Below are 24786 nucleotides of genomic sequence, written 5' to 3'. Positions count from 1 at the left end.
GAAGAAAATTGACAGGGCCGAAATTTGAACCTTAATGGACCCCAATTTCAGGCCCATAGACACTCCTGTTTGCAGGAAATGTAGGAATCGACCTAGTTGAATTTCCTCCGTCGGGCCTTACTGGCCTCGCACCACGCAACATATTTTCGCCAAATGCGGTGATAATGTTTTGCGGTTACATCCTTCCTGGCTTTGATCAGGATAGGGATGACTTCATCCGGAATGCCTTTTTTCCTTCAGGATCCGGCGTTAAACCGCCATGCCGTCAAACGCAGTCGCGGTAAGTCTTGGAACAGACAGGGTCCTTGCTGAAGCAGGTCCCTTCTTAGAGGTAGAGGCCACGGATCCTCCGTGAGCATCTTTTGAAGTTCCGGTTACCAAGTCCTTCTTGGCCAATCCGGAGCCACGAATATAGTGCTTACTCCTCTCCATCTTATCAATCTCAGTACCTTGGGTATGAGAGGCAGATGAGGGAACACATACACTGACTGGTACACCCACGGTGTTACCAGAGCGTCTACAGCTATTGCCTGAGGGTCCCTTGACCTGGCGCAATACCTGTCGAGTTTTTCCCAACGGTTTATAATCATGTGGAAGACTTCTGGGTGAAGTCCCCACTCTCCCGGGTGGAGGTCGTGTCTGCTGAGGAAGTCTGCTTCCTAGTTGTCCACTCCCGGAATTGCTGACAGTGCTATCACATGATTTTCCGCCCAGCGAAGAATCCTTGCAGCTTCTGCCATTGCCCTCCTGCTTCTTGTGCCACCCTGTCTGTTTACGTGGGTGACTGCCGTGATGTTGTCCGACTGGATCAACACCGGCTGACCTTGAAGCAGAGGTCTTGCTAAGCTTAGAGCATTGTAAATGGCCCTTAGCTTCAGGATATTTATGTGAAGTGATGTCTCCAGGCTTGACCATAAGCCCTGGAAATTCCTTCCCTGTGTGACTGCTCCCCAGCCTCGCAGGCTGGCATCCGTGGTCACCAGGACCCAGTCCTGAATGCCGAATCTGCGGCCCTCTAGAAGATGAGCACTCTGCAACCACCACAGGAGGGACACCCTTGTTCTTGGTGACAGGGTTATCCGCTGATGCATCTGAAGATGCGACCCGGACCATTTGTCCAGCAGGTCCCACTGGAAAGTTCTTACGTGGAATCTGCCGAATGGGATTGCTTCGTAGGAAGCCACCATTTTACCCAGAACCCTTGTGCATTGATGCACTGAGACTTGGCTCGGTTTTAGGAGGTTCCTGACTAGCTCGGATAACTCCCTGGCTTTCTCCTCCGGGAGAAACACCTTTTTCTGGACTGTGTCCAGGATCATCCCTAGGAACAGAAGACGAGTCGTCGGAACCAGCTGCGATTTTGGAATATTGAGAATCCAATCGTGCTGCCGCAACACTACCTGAGATAGTGCTACACCGACCTCCAACTGTTCCCTGGATCTTACCCTTATCAGGGAATCGTCCAAGTAAGGGATAACTAAAATTCCCTTCCTTCGAAGGAATATCATCATTTCGGCCATTACCTTGGTAAAGACCCGGGGTGCCGTGGACCATCCATACGGCAGCGTCTGAACTGATAGTGACAGTTCTGTACCATAAACCTGAGGTACCCGTGGTGAGAAGGGTAAATTTGGACATGAAGGTAAGCATCCTTGATGTCCCGAGACATCATGTAGTCCCCTTCTTCCAGGTTCGCAATCACTGCTCTGAGTGACTCAATCTTGAATTTGAACCTCTGTATGTAAGTGTTCAAAGATTTTAGATTTAGAATCGGTCTCACCGAGCCGTCCGGCTTCGGTACCACAACAGTGTGGAATAATACCCCGTTCCCTGTTGCAGGAGGGGTACCTTGATTATCACCTGCTGGGAATACAGCTTGTGAATGGCTTCCAAAACTGTCTCCCTGTCAGAAGGAGACATCGGTAAAGCCGACTTTAGGAAACGGCGAGGGGGAGACGTCTCGAATTCCAATTTGTACCCCTGAGATATCACCTGAAGGATCCAGGGGTCTACTTGCGAGTGAGCCCACTGCGCGCTGAAATTCATTGAGACGGGCCCCCCACCGTGCCTGATTCTGCTTGTAAAGCCCCAGCGTCATACTGAGGGCTTGGCAGAGGCGGGAGAGGGTTTCTGTTCCTGGGAACTGGCTGATTTCTGCAGCCTTTTTCCTCTCCCTCTGTCACGGGGCAGAAATGAGGAACCTTTTGCCCGCTTGTCCATGAAAAGACTGCGCCTGATAATACGGCGTCTTCTCATGTTGAGAGGCGACCTGGGGTACAAACGTGGATTTCCCAGCTGTTGCCGTGGCCATTAGGTCTGAAAGACCGACCCCAAATAACTCCTCCCCTTAATAAGGCAATACTTCCAAATGCCGTTTGAAATCCGCATCACCTGACCACTGTCGTGTCCATAACCCTCTACTGGTAGAAATGGACAACGCACTTAGACTTGATGCCAGTCGGCAAATATTCCGCTGTGCATCACGCATATATAGAAATGCATCTTTCAAATGCTCTATAGGCAAAAATATACTGTCCCTATCTAGGGTATCAATATTTTCAGTCAGGGAATCCGACCACGCCAACCCAGCACTGCACATCCAGGCTGAGGCGATTGCTGGTCGCAGTATAACACCAGTATGTGTGTAAATACATTTTAGGATACCCTCCTGCTTTCTATCAGCAGGATCCTTAAGGGCGGCCATCTCAGGAGAGGGTAGAGCCCTTACAAGCGTGTGAGCGCTTTATCCACCCTAGGGGGTGTTTCCCAACGCACCCTAACCTCTGGCGGGAAAGGATATAATGCCAATAACATTTTAGAAATTATCAGTTGTTATCGGGGGAAACCCACGCATCATCACACACCTCATTTAATTTCTCAGATTCAGGAAAACTACAGGTAGTTTTTCCTCACCGAACATAATACCCCTTTTTGGTGGTACTCGTATTATCAGAAATGTGTAAAACATTTTTCATTGCCTCAATCATGTAACGTGTGGCCCTACTGGAAGTCACATTTGTCTCTTCACCGTCGACACTGGAGTCAGTATCCGTGTCGGCGTCTATATCTGCCATCTGAGGTAACGGGCGCTTTAGAGCCCCTGACGGCCTATGAGACGTCTGGACAGGCACAAGCTGAGTAGCCGGCTGTCTCATGTCAACCACTGTCTTTTATACAGAGCTGACACTGTCACGTAATTCCTTCCAACAGTTCATCCACTCAGGTGTCGACCCCCTAGGGGGTGACATCACTATTACAGGCAATCTGCTCCGTCTCCACATCATTTTTCTCCTCACAAACGTACCGACATACAGCACACACACAGGGAATGCTCTGATAGAGGACAGGACCCCACTAGCCCTTTGGGGAGACAGAGGGAGAGTTTGCCAGCACACACCAGAGCGCTATATATATACAGGGATAACCTTATATAAGTGTTTTTCCCCTTATAGCTGCTGTATCTTTAATACTGCGCGTAATTAGTGCCCCCCCTCTCTTTTTTAACCCTTTCTGTAGTCTAGTGACTGCAGGGGAGAGCCAGGGAGCTTCCCTCCAACGGAGCTGTGAGGGAAAATGGCGCCAGTGTGCTGAGGAGATAGGCTCCGCCCCCTTCTCGGCGGCCTTATCTCCCGTTTTTCTATGTATTCTGGCAGGGGTTAAATGCATCCATATAGCCCAGGAGCTATATGTGATGTATTTTTTGCCATCTAAGGTATTTTTATTGCGTCTCAGGGCGCCCCCCCCCCCAGCGCCCTGCACCCTCAGTGACCGGAGTGTGAAGTGCTGAGAGCAATGGCGCACAGCTGCGGTGCTGTGCGCTACCTTATTGAAGACAGGACGTCTTCTGCCGCCGATTTTCCGGACCTCTTCTGCTCTTCTGGATCTGTAAGGGGGACGGCGGCGCGGCTCTGGGACCCATCCATGGCTGGGCCTGTGATCGTCCCTCTGGAGCTAATGTCCAGTAGCCTAAGAAGCCCAATCCACTCTGCACGCAGGTGAGTTCGCTTCTTCTCCCCTTAGTCCCTCGATGCAGTGAGCCTGTTGCCAGCAGGACTCACTGAAAATAAAAAACCTAATTTAAACTTTTACTCTAAGCAGCTCAGGAGAGCCACCTAGATTGCACCCTTCTCGTTCGGGCACAAAAATCTAACTGAGGCTTGGAGGAGGGTCATAGGGGGAGGAGCCAGTGCACACCAGCTAGTCCTAAAGCTTTTACTTTTGTGCCCAGTCTCCTGCGGAGCCGCTATTCCCCATGGTCCTTTCGGAGTTCCCAGCATCCACTAGGACGTCAGAGAAAATAAGTTATCAAAGGCCAATAGACGTGAGCAAAAACTAATCTGCTCAAGTTTTCTGCCACTTTTCCAAAGTAAATAAAATTCATTACTGTAAAAGCATCGTTATTTTACATTGCAAACAGGAGTCTTAGACAAGTGTGTTTTTTTTGGGTGCAGTAAGTAATGGGTGCCCGACAGAGCTAATCTATTGTTGTGCCAGTCAGGCGCAACTGCTGCAGGTATCCATTACTTACTGCGCCCAAAAGAATCGGTTTTAGCCATGTAAGGAGGCTATGGCCGTCTAACCTATTGGGCACACTACCGAAACAGCATCTGGGACGCCCACTAGAATGACTTTGACAATTTGCGTCCGCCACCTCAGGAGGCTTTGAGCAGAGAAATAGCCGTTGCGGGACTCGTGCCTGAGCGGAGCAACAAATAAATAGCTTTGTTCGATGCCCATTACTTAGAGCGCCCCAAAACATTATTGAATCTCCCCCACTGTGTTGCAATTGGTTTTTAGGTGTTTTCACATAAATATAAGAGGATAAGTCTTACCACCTGTACAGAGTAGTAAACTGCAGAATTACAATGTATGATAGTGGAGGAACAAGCCCTACAAAGCCTAAAGCCCAATTGTGACACAAATGAAAACAGGACATGCAGAAAATATAGGGAAAGGCACCAAACCAAGGCTCAAAGGGGTTAATTTACCACACAGCACTTTTCAAAGCCACTGTGTCTTCAGCAGTTTGGACTGCTCGGTTTAATGGGCAATAGTATTAATGTGTCCTCCTACAGTATTTCCACTATAGATTGTAAGCTTGTTTGAGTCAGGTCCTCTCTTCACTGCTCACTGTAATTATGTATCTCTGTGATTTTATACATGTTCTGTATAAAGCTAGCCATACATCAGACCAACTGGTTGGTTGGAACGGAAATCTGGTAACCAAACTAATGAACTAATTTGTCTGAATGACAGATTTTAGCTGTTTCCCAATGTTTGGGAGAGAACGGCTAATTGTTATACATTACCAGATTTTCATTCCAACCAACCAACCAACCAACCAACCAACCAACCAACGCTAGTTGCATGGTTGGATCATACTTGCCTACCTGACCCTCTCCATGAGGGAGAAAATGCTCTGTTCCTGGACTTGCCTCTTAATTGATGATTACCATCACCTGTGGTGAAACACCTTTCTTATCAATTAATTAGCTCATCACAGGTGATGGCAATCATAGATTACCAGGAAAGTCCAGGAACAGAGCATTTTCTCCCTCATGGAGAGGGTCAGGTAGGCAAGTATGGGTTGGATGAAAGTTGGTCAAGTGCATTAGTTCCCAAACTCAGTTCTCAAGGACCACCAACAGTTCTTGTTTTCCAGGTCACCTAGCAGCTGCAAAGGTGTATTCATTACTCACTAACACATTTTAAAAGATCCACAGGTGGAGCTAATTATTTAACTCGCGATTCTGTGAGGAGGCCTGTAAAACATGAACTGTTGGGTGTCCTTGAAGACCGAGCTTGAGAACCACTGGTGTAGTGTATGGCCAGCTTTAATCTATGCTTCTATTTCTTGTGATCCGTTTTATTCCCTTCTCAAAACGCTACGGAACCCTTGTGATGCAAAAAACATAATTAAAAGATAGAAAACAGAACTTGGCATGTTTTGTTTTTATTATTGCCCTTTAAATCCAGAGGCCAAAACTGATAGCTTTGAAAGGCGGTGCTTGGTAAATTTATCCCACGTTGTTATAACAATGTAACACCTGAGGCATTCCTTGCTCTCTCATGAAGAGGTCTGGATTGCAGTCCTGTCACACAGTAGTGAGCACTTACAGAGGTGGTGCAGGATTACCTAATGTTCTGATGCAGGTGTACTAACTAGGCTCTGAAACCAGAAAGAGCTCATTATCAGAACTATTGATCAAAACGCAGGGGAAAATTCCTTCAGTTACTTGTAACTTCCCACAAACTGAAAAACTGCCGAACAGCAGGAAATTTTCCTCCCCTGGCTGGCAGGCATAGATTAGGAATAGCTACTTAAATAACTGTAATAGGCAGCGGAGGGCTGACAACCTTTATAGTCATTATGTTTATAATATGTAGAGGTAGAATTTCATTCAAGGGATCACATGAAGTCATTCTCTTCTAAAGAATGATCGTGGTCATTTTTTGTCTCCCGAAATCTTGGTGGGTAGGTGGAGCGGATACAATGCATTGTGGCTTACACACTGAAAAATCTGGTAAACCGCTGCATATCTACATAGGCGCTATACAATGACATGTGCCCCCAGTGTAACACTGCAGGAATCCTGTCTGCTCAATGACAACACTCCCGTGTAAGAATAATTAACCTTCTGCCACCTTTCTCAGCCCGCCTAACAATGGGCCCTGTTATTTTCTCCTTGGCTTAATTATCCAGAACACCCATAAAGCTCAATAGCCGTAGGGCTTCTAAATGCAGGCATTAATGTTATGCATTCACAAAGCATTCATGAAGTGCAGTAAATATGCTTTAATCTAGAGAGTCCCCAGAAGTGTGTTGGGAATGGGCCTGCCCCACACGCATACACACATTCTGACCAGTGGAAGCATTAATGCTGGGTACAATAGAATAGTTAGTATACTATGCTGCTGGGCACTCCAAGAACAAGATTTTGCCAATGCTTTTAAAAAGGATGCTTTTTAAAAGTCCATGGGGTAGAGTTACTAAAGCTTCTAAAAATGAAAAGTGGTGGTAGTGCCCATAGCAACCAATCAGATTCTAGCTATCATTCTTTTATTGCATCATAGAAAAGTATAGACATGATTTGATTGGTTGCATTGGAAACACCGCCACTTTTTATTTTAAGAAGCTTTTAGTAAATCTACCCACGTGTCCTGTACCTTACCTGGGAATCACCATTTGTTTACTACAAACCGCATACCTGTGGGATTAATAAAGTACTACAGAACGAGCTGTATATATAGGGGGAGATGTACTAAGCAGTGAAAAGAGTGGAGAAGTTCCCCATGGCAACCAATCAGCTTTGAAGTAACATTTAAAATTTGCATATTATAAAATTATACAAGGCAGCTGATTGGTTGCCATGAGCAACTTCTCCACTCTTTACACTGCTTAGTACATCTACCCCATAGCCTAGACCTAGATGCTGATATATTTGTTCTTGCTGAAATAGGCTGTATGTATACGCTATTAAATGACTAACAAAGACACAAAAGTATTGGGAGTATCAGCTTCAAACCTAATTACCTGCTGTACTATATTTATTTATTTATTTATTTATTTATTAGCAGTTTCTTATATAGCGCAGCATATTCCGTTGCGCTTTACAATTAGAACAACAATTATAGAACAAAACTGGGCAAAGACAGACAGACAGACAGAGGTAGGAAGGCCCTGCTCGCAAGCTTACAATCTATAGGGAAATAGGCATTGATACACAAGGATAGATGCTACCTGTCACATAATGGTTCCCCAGGTTGCTAGGTTCTTATATGATATGATCACCCAGCAATGTTGGAAGACAAAATGTGAGTTTATGTGGACTGTACAGAGGGGATGTAACTTGATAGGGAAGCTGTGAAGGTTATGTGTGTGGGTCTGAAATTTGGTAGGCTTGTCTGAAGAGATGAGTTTTCAGAGAACGTTTAAAGGTTTGGAGACTAGAGGAGAGTCTTATTGTGCGTGGGAGTGCATTCCACAGAGTGGGTGAAGCCCGGGTAAAGTCCTGTAATTTTGAGAGGGAACAGGTAATGCATGTGGATGAGAGACGCAGATCTTGTGCAGAGCGGAGAGGTCTGGTAGGGAGATATTTTGAGATGAGTGAGGAGATGTATGATGGTGCAGTTTGGTTAATAGCCTTGTATGTAAGTAAAAGTATTTTATATTTGACACGGTAGAATACCGGTAACCAATGGAGGGACTGACAGAGCGGATCAGCAGATGAAGAACGTCTGGCGAGGAAGATTAGCCTCGCAGCTGCATTTAAAATGGATTGAAGTGGTGATAGCCTATCCATCGTAATAAGCTCCTAATTATAGTACCGTCACTTCCTTTTCTGGGAGTTTCTACACTATATTCTTCTGAACAATGTTTCTTTTTGCTAATAAATACTTCCTGCCATGCTTCATTTTTTTCCTTATAATATCTAGCATGCTCGCATTATGTCTATTAACTAAAGTAGGGAAAACTCATTCCAGTTCTATATGTTTAATACATTTGATCGCTACGGTTAATTTCTTTAGAGGAGTATCAAAGTCAAACTAATAATGGTATCTTCTCCAGCAATATAAGTTAGGATGGAAATACACATCACGGGGTAATGCTAGTAACAATGTCACTGGGTAGCACTAGTAACATCATCACTGGGAAATTATAGCAACCACGTTACCGGGTAGCACTAGCAACCACATTACCGGGTAGCACTAGCAACCACATCACCGGGTAGCACTAGCAACCACATTACCGGGTAGCACTAGCAACCACATTACCGGGTAGCACTAGCAACCACATTACCGGGTAGTGCAAGCAACCCCATCACCGGGTAGCTAGTAACAATGTTATTGAGTAGTTGGTAACATTTCCAAGAGCCTAAAATGTTTTTGTGTTTGATTATACAATAACAAGCTAAATTTAGGGAGCTGGAAGAAGGGTCACTAAATACAGATATATACACATCAGGGACAATTTTACAGGATATAGTGTCAGATGTCTCCGATTCCAAGCGGCCCAGTGTGTGCGGTTTTATTTTAGTCATCTTGTTATTCATATACTAGCATATTAACTTTCTAGCTTCAAGTTCTAATAAAAGCAAAATGTACTTTCAAACAACAAAGTATAGATGAAACATTCTATAACTTTGGAAGAAACTGTGACTGCTAACGACATGACAGCGTTCATAGGATAACAAACATCCGTAGCAATTATTAAAGAAAGAACAGACTCCGGGCACTTTTTACATAACAACAAGAACCATTACCCCGAAGGGGAACAAGACTCTTCAGGTAGGTATGGAATGTTCTCTACACAAAATCATTATTGGCAGTACAACCATGCGCAAAGAGAGCAGCTGGAAAATGATACAACATATCTAATAGTAATTATTCCTTTACAGAGCATTGCAACAGCAGGGCAGCCACACCATGCACAGCTGTTACCTCATTGGCAGAAAGGGCTAAACACGAGCTAAAACTCATAAGGCAGCTGCCTTGAAAATAAGACAGAAAAATGAATAGACAAAAAAAAAATAGAACCAATTCTAAAATGTAGATTAGAATTAAATATGCCCTGTTGTTGAACCATGGCCCATACATGGTGACTCCTCATATTACATAACTGTAACATATTATACTGGAAAACACCTAATATTACATGATAGCTAATAACTAGGCAAGTACGGCATTCACAATCTGATTGGTTGCAGTGTTACATCTTTTTCCAGTATACCAGTTTTCAAATATCCCAATGTTTTATGAGAGTAACATGTGCAGAGAGAGTTAGATTTGGGTGGGTTATTTTGTTTCTGTGCAGGGTAAATACTGGCTGCTTTATTTTTATACTGCAATTTAGATTGCTGATTGAACACACCACACCCAAATCTAACTCTCTCTGCACATGTTATATCTGCCTCCCCTGCAGTGCACATGGTTTTGCCCAACTGCTAACAAAGTTCCTGCTGCGATCAACTCAGAATTACCCCCACATCGGTTGGCCAGGAGGGTAGGGAAAACACTAGGCGATATAGCTCATGAAGCGTATCGTCAAGTGTGTACCCACCTTAAGGTATCAGGAAGAAAGCTTTTTGTTATGGGGGATAACATAAAACTATGTCTTACATCTACCTTCCCCTGTCCCAAGCATGAAAAATAACCAAACAGAGAGGTGTTTGGAAAGTAGACTCTTTTTTGGGAGCACTCTAATTCAGAGGTTTATGGTTATAACATCACTGGTAAAATCGATTTTATTAGATAGTATTTTAAAGTTGAATTTAAGGAGTACAAATATAAGAGTGAATTAGCCTCGCGAACATATGAACGTAAAATATTGATCATAAGTGATCACAATATCACAATTTACTAATTGCCGGAAATTAATAACTGTGGTACCAAAAATAATATAACATTACATATTATTCCTCATGTAGAGTGTGACCATCATTTGTTCTGCATATATCCATTATGGATCATTTGGGTCGCATAGAATTAAATCATTGGTCATCTAAAAAAGTATACCTTGTGGCATTGGTCTAGGTGACAATCTATTCGGGAGTCAATTTCTTGCAGTACCAGGGTGTTCAAAGGTGGTCTCCCATCCTGTTACTGACCCGGCCTTTCACTGCTTAGCTTCCAAGGTCAGAAGAGATTGGGCATCTCCAGTGAGGTATGACCGCAAATATTGAACTCGCCTTTTTTAGTCACCTATGTGTTAGTAATGAAATTACTGTATGTCCACATTGGTAAATTATTTTAGAAATATGAGGCACAAGGCACAAATGCCATGCACCCATAAGGCATTTGTGCCTTGTGCCTCATATTTCTAAAATAATTTAATGAAATTACTGTATGTCCACATTGGTAAATTATTTTAGAAATATGAGGCACAAGGCACAAATGCCATACACCCATAAGGCATTTGTGCCTTGTGCCTCATATTTCTAAAATAATTTACCAATGTGGACATACAGTAATTTCCCGAATAGATTGTCACCTAGACCAATGCCACAAGGTATACTTTTTTACATGACCAATGATTTAATTCTCTGCGACCCAAATGATCCATAATGGATATATGCAGAACAAATGATGGTCACACTCTACATGAGGAATAATATGTAATGTAATATTATTTTTGGTACCACAGTTATTAATTTCCGGCAATTAGTAAATTGTGATATTGTGATCACTTATGATCAATAATAAGAATTTACTTACCGATAATTCTATTTCTCGGAGTCCGTAGTGGATGCTGGGGTTCCTGAAAGGACCATGGGGAATAGCGGCTCCGCAGGAGACAGGGCACAAAAAGTAAAGCTTTACGATCAGGTGGTGTGTACTGGCTCCTCCCCCTATGACCCTCCTCCAAGCCTCAGTTAGGTACTGTGCCCGGACGAGCGTACACAATAAGGAAGGATTTTGAATCCCGGGTAAGACTCATACCAGCCACACCAATCACACTGTACAACCTGTGATCTGAACCCAGTTAACAGTATGATAACAGCGGAGCCTCTGAAAAGATGGCTCACAACAATAATAACCCGATTTTTGTAACTATGTACAAGTATTGCAGACAATCCGCACTTGGGATGGGCGCCCAGCATCCACTACGGACTCCGAGAAATAGAATTATCGGTAAGTAAATTCTTATTTTCTCTATCGTCCTAGTGAATGCTGGGGTTCCTGAAAGGACCATGGGGATAATACCAAAGCTCCCAAACGGGCGGGAGAGTGCGGATGACTCTGCAGCACCGAATGAGAGAACTCCAGGTCCTCCTTAGCCAGGGTATCAAATTTGTAGGATTTTACAAACGTGTTTGCCCCTGACTAAATAACCGCTCGGCAAAGTTGTAAAGCCGAGACCCCTCGGGCAGCCGCCCAAGATGAGCCCACCTTCCTTGTGGAATGGGCATTTACATATTTTGGCTGTGGCAGGCCTGCCACAGAATGTGCAAGCTGAATTGTATTACACATCCAACTAGCAATAGTCTGCTTAGAAGCAAGAGCACCCAGTTTGTTGGGTGCATACAGGATAACAGCAAGTCAGTTTTCCTGACTCCAGCCGTCCTGGAACATATTTTCAGGGCCCTGACAACATCTAGCAACTTGGAGTCCTCCAAGTCCCTAGTAGGTGCAAGGCACCACAATAAGCTGGTTCAGGTGAAACACTGACACCACCTTAGGGAGAGACTGGGGACGAGTCCGCAGCTCTGCCCTGTCCGAATGGACAAACAGATATGGGCTTTTTTGAGAAAAAAACACCAATTTGACACTCGCCTGGTCCAGGCCAGGGCCAAGAGCATGGTCACTTTTCATGTGAGATGCTTCAAATCCACAGATTTGACTGGTTTTAAACCAATGTGATTTGAGGAATCCCAGAACTACGTTGAGATCCCACAGTGCCACTGGAGGCACAAAAGGGGGTTGTATATGCAATACTCCCTTGACAAACTTCTGGACTTCAGGAACTGAAGCCAATTCTTTCTGGAAGAAAATCGACAGGGCCGAAATTTGAACCTTAATGGACCCCAATTTGCGGCCCATAGACACTCCTGTTTGCAGGAAATGCAGGAAACGACCGAGTTGAAATTTCTTTGTGGGGCCATCCTGGCCTCACACCACGCAACATATTTTCGCCACATGTGGTGATAATGTTGTGCGGTCACCTCCTTTCTGGCTTTGACCAGGGTAGGAATGACCTCTTCCGGAATGCCTTTTTCCCTTAGGATCCGGCGTTCCACCGCCATGCCGACAAACGCAGCTGCGGTAAGTCTTGGAACAGACATGGTACTTGCTGAAGCAAATCCCTTCTTAGCAGCAGAGGCCATAAGACCTCTGTAAGCATCTCTTGAAGTTCCGGGTACCAAGTCCTTCTTGGCCAATCCGGAGCCATGAGTATTGTTCTTACTCCTCTACGTCTTATAATTCTCAGCACCTTAGGTATGAGAAGCAGAGGAGGAAACACATACACCGACTGGTACACCCACGGTGTTACCAGAACGTCCACAGCTATTGCCTGAGGGTCTCTTGACCTGGCGCAATACCTGTCCCGTTTTTTGTTCAGACGGGACGCCATCATGTCCACCTTTGGTATTTCCCAACGGTTTACAATCATGTGGAAAAAACTTCCCGATGAAGTTTCCACTCTCCCGGGTGGAGGTCGTGCCTGCTGAGGAAGTCTGCTTCCCAGTTTCCATTCCCGGGATGAAACACTGCTGACAGTGCTATCACATGATTTTCCGCCCAGCGAAAAGTCCTTGCAGTTTTTGCCATTGCCCTCCTGCTTCTTGTGTCGCCCTGTCTGTTTACGTGGGCGACTGCCGTGATGTTTTTCCCACTGGATCAATACCGGCTGACCTTGAAGCAGAGGTCTTGCTAAGCTTAGAGCATTATAAATTTACCCTTAGCTCCAGTATATTTATGTGGAGAAAAGTCTCCAGACTTGATCACACTCCCTGGAAATTTTTTTCCTTGTGTGACTGCTCCCCAGCCTCTCGGGCTGGGCTCCGTGGTCACCAGCATCCAATCCTGAATGCCGAATCTGCGGCCCTCTAGAAGATGAGCACTCTATAACCACCACAGGAGAGACACCCTTGTCCTTGGATATAGGGTTATCCGCTGATGCATCTGAAGATGCGATCCGGACCATTTGTCCAGCAGATCCCACTGAAAAGTTCTTGCGTGAAATCTGCCGAATAGAATTGCTTCGTAGGAAGCCACCATTTTTACCAGGACCCTTGTGCAATGATGCACTGTTTTTAGGAGGTTCCTGACTAGCTCGGATAACTCCCTGGCTTTCTCTTCCGGGAGAAACACCTTTTTCTGGACTGTGTCCAGAATCATCCCTAGGCACAGCAGACGTGTCGTCGGGATCAGCTGCGATTTTGGAATATTTAGAATCCACCCGTGCTGTTGTAGCAGTATCCGAGATAGTGCTACTCCGACCTCCAACTGTTCCCTGGACTATGCCCTTATCAGGAGATCGTCCAAGTAAGGGATAATTAAGACGCCTTTTCTTCGAAGAAGAATCATCATTTCGGCCATTACCTTGGTAAAGACCCGGGGTGCCGTGGACAATCCAAACGGCAGCGTCTGAAACTGATAGTGACAGTTCTGCACCACGAACCTGAGGTACCCTTAGTGAGAAGGGCAAATTTGGGACATAGAGGTAAGCATCCCTGATGTCCCGGGACACTATATAGTCCCCTTCTTCCTGGTTCGTTATCACTGCTCTGAGTGACTCCATCTTGATTTGAACCTTTGTAAGTGTTCAAAAATTTTTTAGAATAAGTCTCACCTAGCCTTCTGGCTTCAGTACCACAATATAGTGTGGAATAATACCCCTTTTCTTGTAGTAGGAGAGGTAATTTAATTATCACCTGCTGGGAATACAGCTTGTGAATTTTTTCCCATACTGCCTCCTTGTCGGAGGGAGACCTTGGTAAAGCAGACTTCAGGAGCCTGCGAAGGGGAAACGTCTCGACATTCCAATCTGTACCCCTGGGATACTACTTGTAGGATCCAGGGGTCCTGTACGGTCTCAGCGCCATGCTGAGAACTTGTCAGAAGCGGTGGAACGCTTCTGTTCCTGGGAATGGGCTGCCTGCTGCAGTCTTCTTCCCTTTCCTCTATCCCTGGGCAGATATGATCTTATAGGGACGAAAGGACTGAGGCTGAAAAGACGGTGTCTTTTTCTGCAGAGATGTGACTTAGGGTAAAAACGGTGGATTTTCCAGCAGTTGCCGTGGCCACCAGGTCCGATGGACCGACCCCAAATAACTCCTCTTCCTTTATACGGCAATACACCTTTGTGCCGTTTGGAATCTGCATCACCTGACCACTGTCGTGTCCATAACATCTTCTGGCAGATATGGACATCGCATTTACTCTTGATGCCAGAGTGCAAATATCCCTCTGTGCATCTCGCATATATAGAAATGCATCCTTTAAATGCTCTATAGTCAATAAAATACTGTCCCTGTCAAGGGTATCAATATTTTTAGTCAGGGAATCCGACCAAGCCACCCCAGCTCTGCACATCCAGGCTGAGGCGATCGCTGGTCGCAGTATAACACCAGTATGTGTGTATATACTTTTTATGATATTTTCCAGCCTCCTGTCAGCTGGTCCTTGAGGACGGCCCTATCTATAGACGGTACCGCCACTTGTTTTGATAAGCGTGTGAGCGCCTTAGCCACCCTAAGGGGTGTTTCCCAACGCGCCCTAACTTCTGGCGGGAAAGGGTATACCGCCCCTAATTTTCTATCGGGGGGAACCCACGCATCATCACACACTTTATTTAATTTATCTGATTCAGGAAAAACTACGGTAGTTTTTTCACATCCCACATAATACCCTCTTTTGTGGTACTTGTAGTATCAGAAATATGTAACACCTCCTTCATTGCCTTTAACGTGTGGCCCTAATAAGGAATACGTTTGTTTATTCACCGTCGACACTGGATTCAGTGTCCCTGTCTGTGTCTGTGTCGACCGACTAAAGTAAACGGGCGTTTTAAAAACCCCTGACGGTGTTTTTGAGACGTCTGGACCGGTACTAATTGTTTGTCGGCCGTCTCATGTCGTCAACCGACCTTGCAGCGTGTTGACATTATCACGTAATTCCCTAAATAAGCCATCCATTCCGGTGTCGACTCCCTAGAGAGTGACATCACCATTACAGGCAATTGCTCCGCCTCCTCACCAACAACGTCCTCATACATGTCGACACACACGTACCGACACACAGCACACACACAGGGAATGCTCTGATAGAGGACAGGACCCACTAGCCCTTTGGAGAGACAGAGGGAGAGTTTGCCAGCACACACCAAAAACGCTATAATTATATAGGGACAACCTTATATAAGTGTTTTCCCTTATAGCATCTTTATTATATATTTCTAACGCCAAATTAGTGCCCCCCCTCTCTGTTTTAACCCTGTTTCTGTAGTGCAGTGCAGGGGAGAGCCTGGGAGCCTTCCCTCCAGCCTTTCTGTGAGGGAAAATGGCGCTGTGTGCTGAGGAGATAGGCCCCGCCCCTTTTTCGGCGGCCTCGTCTCCCGCTCTTAACGGATTCTGGCAGGGGTTAAATATCTCCATATAGCCTCCGGAGGCTATATGTGAGGTATTTTTAGCCAAAATAGGTTTTCATTTGCCTCCCAGGGCGCCCCCCTCCCAGCGCCCTGCACCCTCAGTGACTGCCGTGTGAAGTGTGCTGAGAGGAAAATGGCGCACAGCTGCAGTGCTGTGCGCTACCTTTAGAAGACTGAGGAGTCTTCTGCCGCCGATTCTGGACCTCTTCTTACTTCAGCATCTGCAAGGGGGCCGGCGGCAAGGCTCCGGTGACCATCCAGGCTGTACCTGTGATCGTCCCTCTGGAGCTGATGTCCAGTAGCCAAGAAGCCAATCCATCCTGCACGCAGGTGAGTTCACTTCTTCTCCCCTAAGTCCCTCGTTGCAGTGATCCTGTTGCCAGCAGGACTCACTGTAAAATAAAAAACCTAAGCTAAACTTTTCTAAGCAGCTCTTTAGGAGAGCCACCTAGATTGCACCCTTCTCGGCCGGGCACAAAAATCTAACTGAGGCTTGGAGGAGGGTCATAGGGGGAGGAGCCAGTACACACCACCTGATCGTAAAGCTTTACTTTTTGTGCCCTGTCTCCTGCGGAGCCGCTATTCCCCATGGTCCTTTCAGGAACCCCAGCATCCACTAGGACGATAGAGAAATTTTACGTTCATATGTTCGCGAGGCTAATTCACTCTTATATTTGTACTCCTTAAATTCAACTTTAAAATACTATCTAATAAAATCGATTTTACCAGTGATGTTATAACCATAAACCTCTGAATTAGAGTGCTCCCAAAAAAGAGTCTACTTTCCAAACACCTCTCTGTTTGGTTATTTTTCTGTTAACCATTTTTTGACTCAAGGGAGCACCACTGAAAGCAACAAGAATATGTACAGGGACTATAATTTTTCCAATTACATATGTTTGCTGTATTGAGAAGCAATTCAGGAATAATTCAGTTTTTCAGAGGTCATTATCTGTTCAAATATTGTACTTGTGCGGTTCCCAATACCCTTTTCTTTCAAAACCTGTCCCAAGCATAACTGGACAAATATATTTTTTCCTGGCACAGTCCCTTTACAATGGGGATATCTTGATTTTCTATAAACATAAAAATACAAATTTCTCTAACGCTCTCTAGCTGAATTTAAACACCATTATGCCAATGGCTGCTAGAACATGTTTGACTGCATGCATGTGTTTGATTGGCTGGATAATAATGCCAAGTAACACCATTCCGGCCAGCTGATATGCTAAAGTCTACAAGCTGTATCTATCTTAGAAATATCCCCAGCTAACAATATACCTCATAACAACCTTAAAATAAAAAGTTATGAAGCAGAACTGTAACCCATTTTATTTACGTGTAAATTAAGTGCATACTGTATAGAAGTATTTAATGAATAATGAATTTGTTGATATCCCTTATCAGCATAGAATATTAGATAAAGTAAAAGCCAAATTGAATGTATAATTATTAATTTTCCTACCATTACCGAGATGATCAACTATAAATCTGCGGCTTCCTCTCCGCCATATACTTCCTGCTGTAAAGTCACTAGAGCCAGTGGCAACCTCCTGTCAGCAGTCAGACAACCAAGAGCCCTGTAGATCTCGAGCAACACTGACAACTGTCATCTGCCAATCCTTGGTATGTTCACATCTAGGGGTCAATTCAATTAGATGTGAGGAGGGTGACTTGCCGTTTTAACAGCGTGGAAACAGTACTGCAGCTCACCCTCCCTCATGGTCTGATCTCAGCCTAGTTTTGTGGATTTGTGCGGCATATAGCTACTTTCACTTGCAGTCACAATTAGGTCACTTCTAACTGAACTGACCCCATAATACGTAGGAATATTTCATAAGTGCCCAGAACTGCTAAATAGCCGATATATGCAGCATATTTGCCAATATTTTTTAAAGAGGCTGGGAGGACAGGTACAGGGTGCAAGGAAAGAGAGTGTGTGTCTATGCGATTTCAACAATCCAATTTTTTCTGGGCGGCCCGATGATGTTGCCTGCGTTTCCTGCGATTTGAAGCTTTTGCAATGCGATTGCAATTGAATTGCGATCGCATCACGGGGAGGCGCCACACAAGCTGGGCGGCCCCCAGCATGTGATCTAAGTGGTCACAGATTTTGCTAAGATTGCAAAATCTGCGACCAACTCTGAATAACCCCCATATTCCTGTCACTGTGACCGTATTGTTTATTTTCCCATTCACAAAATCTTCAAAAAGAAGCCGATTTTTTCTGTATACTGGAATGTACCTACAACTGCTGCTGCTGCTGCTGCGCTACTTGTTCAGACAAAATACAATGAGAGACCCTTCAACGATTCATTGGCAGACTGGTTGGCCAAACACAGGCATTAAATTCGATGTCAGAACAGTATCTTCGTTTTGCAAAGCTATATAACCTTAGCAGCCCGATGTCAGGCCAGGGGGTACGGCTCTGCTGAAAGTTTTAGGTTTTGCTGCTTAAAAGAAAATATTCCAATCAAGTCCTGTATGTTTAGTGTACAAATACATCTGTGAGAAGACATGTGAACATATAGCTCCCCGGGCAGAGGTAAATGGTGCAGAGGTTAGCATGACGTAGAAGGCAAATCGCTACTATGTGTAATATTATACAGGTGAGCTGGTCGGATAGTATAGATAATAGATAAGGACGCTTACCTGCTGGAATGTTCTGTCTGCAATGCCCCCCAGGTAAGCTGCCTAAGTACTCATTTTATGATTATCTTATTTTGACTTTTAATTTCTACCAATGGATTTTTATTTAGAAGCTACGGTTTGATATGTTGATATAACCATTCTATGGGTGGTATTTAAATGATATTTCTTTTTTGTCCACTAGGGGGTACAGGATTCATTCACTGGGTATAGGTTGGATAGGGAGCGAGGCAGGCACCAGAGTTATTCTTCCCAGCATGCCCCAGCCTCCCTGTCCCCTATATCCCGCCCCCAACCCAAGTTTTTATTCTTTGGTGCTGGGCAAATCAGCCCTGATTTACTTTCTTTTAATTTTTTTTTGTCTTACAAGATGAGCAGCGATGCGGGCGGACACTGCAAGCGCCCGTATAGCCGCTCCGACACCATTTTGTATGCAGATAGAGCCGCAATTACACACAGAATGTAAGCATGCTGCATATCATTTTAATCAGCAGAAGTTGCTTGTGCATCCTATTGCGTCTAAGATGTATTTTTGCTGCAAAAGACGCAAAAAAACCACCTCTGCACTACCGAGTCACGCGGCACTCACACGTTATGTGTAACGCATCAGGGAGCAAAGTTGTAAGAGGACACCTCTGTACCACGCCCATCAGCAAAAATGGTGTGGAAAGAATTGAATACCGCCCTAAGGATGTTAAAGTGAATATTCAAAAAAATAAGAATTTACTCACCGGTAATTCTATTTCTCGTAGTCCGTAGTGGATGCTGGGGACTCCGTCAGGACCATGGGGAATAGCGGCTCCGCAGGAGACAGGGCACAAAATTTAAAAGTTTGACCACTAGGTGGTGTGTACTGGCTCCTCCCCCTATGACCCTCCTCCAAGCCTCAGTTAGGATACTGTGCCCGGACGAGCGTACACAATAAGGAAGGATTTTGAATCCCGGGTAAGACTCATACCAGCCACACCAATCACACCGTACAACTTGTGATCTGAACCCAGTTAACAGTATGATAACGTAGGAGCCTCTGAAAAGATGGCTCACAACAATAAACAACCCGATTTTTTTGTAACAATAACTATGTACAAGTATTGCAGACAATCCGCACTTGGGATGGGCGCCCAGCATCCACTACGGACTACGAGAAATAGAATTACCGGTGAGTCAATTCTTATTTTCTCTGACGTCCTAGTGGATGCTGGGGACTCCGTCAGGACCATGGGGATTATACCAAAGCTCCCAAACGGGCGGGAGAGTGCGGATGACTCTGCAGCACCGAATGAGAGAACTCCAGGTCCTCCTTAGCCAGGGTATCAAATTTGTAGAATTTTACAAACGTGTTCTCCCCTGACCACGTAGCTGCTCGGCAGAGTTGTAATGCCGAGACCCCTCGGGCAGCCGCCCAAGATGAGCCCACCTTCCTTGTGGAGTGGGCATTGACAGATTTAGGCTGTGGCAGGCCTGCCACAGAATGTGCCAGTTGAATTGTGCTACAAATCCAACGAGCAATCGTCTGCTTAGAAGCAGGAGCACCCAGCTTGTTGGGTGCATACAGTATAAACAGCGAGTCAGATTTTCTGACTCCAGCCGTCCTTGAAATATATATTTTCAATGCTCTGACAACGTCCAGCAACTTGGAATCCTCCAAATCGCTAGTAGCCGCAGGCACCACAATAGGCTGGTTCAGGTGAAACGCTGATACCACCTTAGGCAGAAAATGAGGACGCGTCCTCAATTCTGCCCTGTCCGAATGGAAAATTAGATATGGGCTTTTATACGATAAAGCCGCCAATTCCGACACTCTCCTGGCTGAAGCCAGGGCCAGTAGCATGGTTACTTTCCATGTAAGATATTTCAAATCTACCGATTTGAGTGGCTCAAACCAATGGGATTTGAGAAAATCCAAAACTACATTGAGATCCCACGGTGCCACTGGGGGCACAACCGGGGGCTGTATATGTAGTACTCCTTTTACAAAAGTCTGGACTTCAGGAACTGAAGCCAATTCTTTCTGGAAGAAAATCGACAGGGCCGAAATTTGAACCTTAATGGACCCTAATTTGAGGCCCATAGATAATCCTGTTTGCAGGAAATGTAGGAATCGACCCAGTTGAAATTCTTCTGTCGGGGCCTTCCTGGCCTCACACCATGCAACATATTTTCTCCAAATGCGGTGATAATGTTGTGCAGTCACCTCCTTCCTGGCTTTGACCAGGGTAGGGATGACCTCCTCCGGAATGCCTTTTTCCCTAGGATCCGGCGTTCAACCGCCATGCCGTCAAACGCAGCCGCGGTAAGTCTTGGAATAGACACGGTCCCTGCTGAAGCAGATCCCTTCTTAGAGGTAGAGGCCACGGATCTTCCGTGAGCATCTCCCGAAGTTCCGGGTACCAAGTCCTTCTTGGCCAGTCCGGAGCCACTAGTATCGTTCTTACTCCCCTTTGCCGTATAATTCTCAGTACCTTGGGTATGAGAGGCAGAGGAGGAAACACATACACTGACTGGTACACCCATGGTGTTACCAGAGCGTCCACAGCTATTGCCTGAGGGTCTCTTGACCTGGCGCAATACCTGTCCAGTTTTTTGTTGAGGCGGGACGCCATCATGTCCACCATTGGTCTTTCCCAATGGACTACAATCATGTGGAAGACTTCTGGATGAAGTCCCCACTCTCCCGGGTGAAGATCGTGTCTGCTGAGGAAGTCTGCTTCCCAGTTGTCCACTCCCGGGATGAACACTGCTGACAGTGCTATCACATGATTTTCCGCCCAGCGAAGAATCCTTGCAGTCTCTGCCATTGCCCTCCTGCTTCTTGTGCCGCCCTGTCTGTTTACGTGGGCGACTGCCGTGATGTTGTCCGACTGGATCAACACCGGCTGACCCTGAAGCAGAGGGTTTGCCAGGCTTAGAGCATTGTAGATTGCTCTTAGTTCCAGTATATTTATGTGAAGAGACGTTTCCAGGCTTGACCACACGCCCTGGAAGTTTCTTCCTTGTGTGACCGCTCCCCAGCCTCTCAGGCTGGCATCCGTGGTCACTAGGACCCAGTTCTGTATGCCGAATCTGCGGCCCTCTAACAGATGAGCACTCTGCAACCACCATAGCAGAGAGACCCTTTTTTCCAGGACTCTTGTGCATTGATGCACAGACACTGTCCCTGGTTTTAGGAGGTTCCTGACGAGTTCGGATAACTCCCTGGCTTTCTCCTCCGGAAGAAATACCTTTTTCTGAACAGTGTCCAGAATCATCCCTAGGAACAGCAGACGTGTCGTCGGGATCAGTTGGGATTTTGGAAAATTCAGAATCCACCCGTGCTGTTGGAGCACTACTTGAGTTAGTGCTACTCCGACCTCCAGCTGTTCTCTGGATCTTGCCCTTATCAGGAGATCGTCCAAGTAAGGGATAATTAATACGCCTTCTCTTCGAAGAAGGATCATCATTTCGGCCATTACCTTGGTAAAGACCCTGGGTGCCGTGGACAATCCAAACGGCAGCGTCTGAAACTGATAATGACAGTTTTGTACCACGAACCTGAGGTACCCTTGGTGTGAAGGGCAAATTGGGACATGAAGGTAAGCATCCTTGATGTCCAAGGACACCATAAAATCCCCTTCTTCCAGATTCGCTATCACTGCTCTGAGTGACTCCATCTTGAACTTGAATTTTTGTATGTACAGGTTCAGAGATTTCAGATTTAGAATAGGTCTTACCGAGCCGTCCGGCTTCGGTACCACAAATAGCGTGGAGTAATACCCCTTTCCCTGTTGTAGAAGGGGTACCTTGATTATCACCTGCTGAGAATACAGCTTGTGAATGGCTTCCAATACCGTCGCCCTGTCTGAGGGAGACGTTGGCAAAGCAGATTTTAGGAACCGGCGAGGGGGAGACTTCTCGAATTCCAACCTGTAACCCTGAGATACTACCTGCAGGATCCAGGGGTCCACCTGCGAGTGAGCCCACTGTGCGCTGAAATTCTTGAGGCGACCCCCCACCGCCCCTGAGTCCGCTTGTAAGGTCCCAGCGTCATGCTGAGGCCTTTGCAGAAGCCGGGGAGGACTTCTGCTCCTGGGAAGGGGCTGCTTGCTGCAGTCTCTTACCCTTTCCTTTGCCTCGGGGCAAATATGAATGTCCTTTTGCTCGCTTGTTCTTCTAGGAACGAAAGGACTGCGGCTGAAAAGACTGCGTCTTTTTCTGCTGGGAGGGGACTTGAGGTAAAAAGGTGGACTTCCCGGCTGTTGCCGTGGCTACCAAATCCGATAGACCGACCCCAAATAATTCCTCCCCTTTATACGGCAATACTTCCATATGCCGTTTGGAATCCGCATCGCCTGACCACTGTCGTGTCCATAGACTTCTTCTGGCAGATATGGACATCGCACTTACTCTTGATGCCAGAGTGCAGATATCCCTCTGTGCATCTCGCATATAAAGGAATGCATCCTTTAATTGCTCTATAGTCAATAAAATACTGTCCCTATCCAGGGTATCAATATTTTCAGTCAGGGAATCCGACCAAGCCACCCCAGCACTGCACATCCAGGCTGAGGCGATTGCTGGTCGCAGTATAACACCAGTATGTGTGTATATACTTTTTAGAGTATTTTCCAGCCTCCTATCAGCTGGATCCTTGAGGGCGGCCGTATCAGGAGACGGTAACGCCACTTGTTTGGATAAACGTGTGAGCGCCTTGTCCACCCTAGGGGGTGTTTCCCAGCGCGCCCTAACCTCTGGCGGGAAAGGGTATAACGCCAATAACTTCTTTGAAATTAGCAGTTTTTTATCAGGGGTAACCCACGCTTCATCACACACGTCATTCAATTCCTCTGATTCAGGAAAAACTACAGGTAGTTTTTTCAGACCCCACATAATACCCCTTTTTGTGGTACTTGCAGTATCAGAGATATGCAAAGCCTCCTTCATTGCCGTGATCATATAACGTGTGGCCCTACTGGAAAATACGTTCGTTTCTTCACCGTCGACACTAGATTCGGTGTCCGTGTCTGGGTCTGTGTCGACCGACTGAGGCAAAGGGCGTTTTACAGCCCCTGACGGTGTTTGAGACGCCTGTACAGGTACTAACTGGTTTGCCGGTCGTCTCATGTCGTCAACCGACTTTTGCAGCGTGCTGACATTATCACGTAATTCCATAAACAAAGCCATCCATTCCGGTGTCGACTCCCTAGAGGGTGACATCACCATTACCGGCAATTGCTCCGCCTCCACACCAACATCGTCCTCATACATGTCGACACACACGTACCGACACACAGCAGACACACAGGGAATGCTCTGATAGAAGACAGGACCCCACTAGCCCTTTGGGGAGACAGAGGGAGAGTTTGCCAGCACACACCAAAGCGCTATAATTATATAGGAACAACCTTATATAAGTGTTGTTTCCTTATAGCTGCTTAAATATATATAATATCGCCAAAAAATGCCCCCCCTCTCTGTTTTTTACCCTGTTTCTGTAGTGCAGTGCAGGGGAGAAGCCTGGGAGCCTTCCTAGCAGCGGAGCTGTGTAGGAAAATGGCGCTGTGTGCTGAGGAGATAGGCCCCGCCCCCTATTCCGGCGGGCTCTTCTCCCGGTTTTTCTGAGACCTGGCAGGGGTGAAATACATCCATATAGCCTCATGGACTATATGTGATGTATTCTTTTTAGCCAGAAAGGTATTAACATTGCTGCCCAGGGCGCCCCCCCCAGCGCCCTGCACCCTCAGTGACCGCCGGTGTGAAGTGTGCCTGAGCGCAATGGCGCACAGCTGCAGTGCTGTGCGCTACCTCATGAAGACTGAAAAGCCTTCAGCCGCCGGTTTCTGGACCTCTTCTTACTTCGGCATCTGCAAGGGGGTCGGCGGCGCGGCTCCGGTGACCCATCCAGGCTGTACCTGTGATCGTCCCTCTGGAGCTAGTGTCCAGTAGCCTAAGAAGCAAATCCATCCTGCACGCAGGTGAGTTCACTTCTTCTCCCCTAGGTCCCTCGTTGCAGTGAGCCTGTTGCCAGCAGGACTCACTGAAAATAATAAAACTATCAAAACTTTTACTCT

At 46.1% G+C, this 24786-nt stretch overlaps 1 protein-coding gene and 1 pseudogene across 1 annotated transcript in view; both read right to left on the bottom strand.

Moving 5' to 3' along the window:
• Positions 1-24786, bottom strand: part of CTDSP2 (CTD small phosphatase 2) — a 78833-nt gene that overhangs the window by 26699 nt on the left and 27348 nt on the right. The gene's annotated exons all lie outside the window — the stretch shown is intronic.
• Positions 10558-10677, bottom strand: LOC135052173 (5S ribosomal RNA; annotated as a pseudogene).

The sequence above is a fragment of the Pseudophryne corroboree genome, chromosome 2 (genome assembly GCF_028390025.1).
Source record: "Pseudophryne corroboree isolate aPseCor3 chromosome 2, aPseCor3.hap2, whole genome shotgun sequence".
Lineage (NCBI taxonomy): Eukaryota > Metazoa > Chordata > Amphibia > Anura > Myobatrachidae > Pseudophryne > Pseudophryne corroboree.
The sequence above is the reverse complement of the archived record's forward strand: the minus strand, read 5'-3'. Positions and strand labels throughout refer to the sequence as shown.